We start from the raw sequence: 380 nt of genomic DNA on the forward strand, positions 1-380 counted from the left end.
GCCTAAGTGCCCATCAATGGAAGAATGGATAAACAAACAGTGGTACATACACACAATGGAATAGTATGCTACCTTGAAGAAAAACAAGGAAGCTGTAAGTTATCATACAACATGGATGAACCTTGAGGACATTATGTTGAGTGAAATTAGTCAGTCACAAAAGGAGAAATACTGCATAGGACCATGACTGTAAAAGATTGAAAAAAGGACCCATACTAAGGGGGAAGGGGGGTTCGTTGCTGGTTACCAGGATGTGGGAGGTGGGGTGAGGGGAGCGGGAGACGGTGGAGCACAGGGTAGGGAATAGACACAGGATAGTTTGGGTGCTAGGGAGGGGGGCAATGAACAAGAAGTGGGAGGGGAATGGAAGAACAAGGCAG

Source organism: Chrysochloris asiatica, unplaced genomic scaffold (assembly GCF_000296735.1).
Source record: "Chrysochloris asiatica unplaced genomic scaffold, ChrAsi1.0 scaffold00047, whole genome shotgun sequence".
In the NCBI taxonomy this organism is placed as follows: domain Eukaryota; kingdom Metazoa; phylum Chordata; class Mammalia; order Afrosoricida; family Chrysochloridae; genus Chrysochloris; species Chrysochloris asiatica.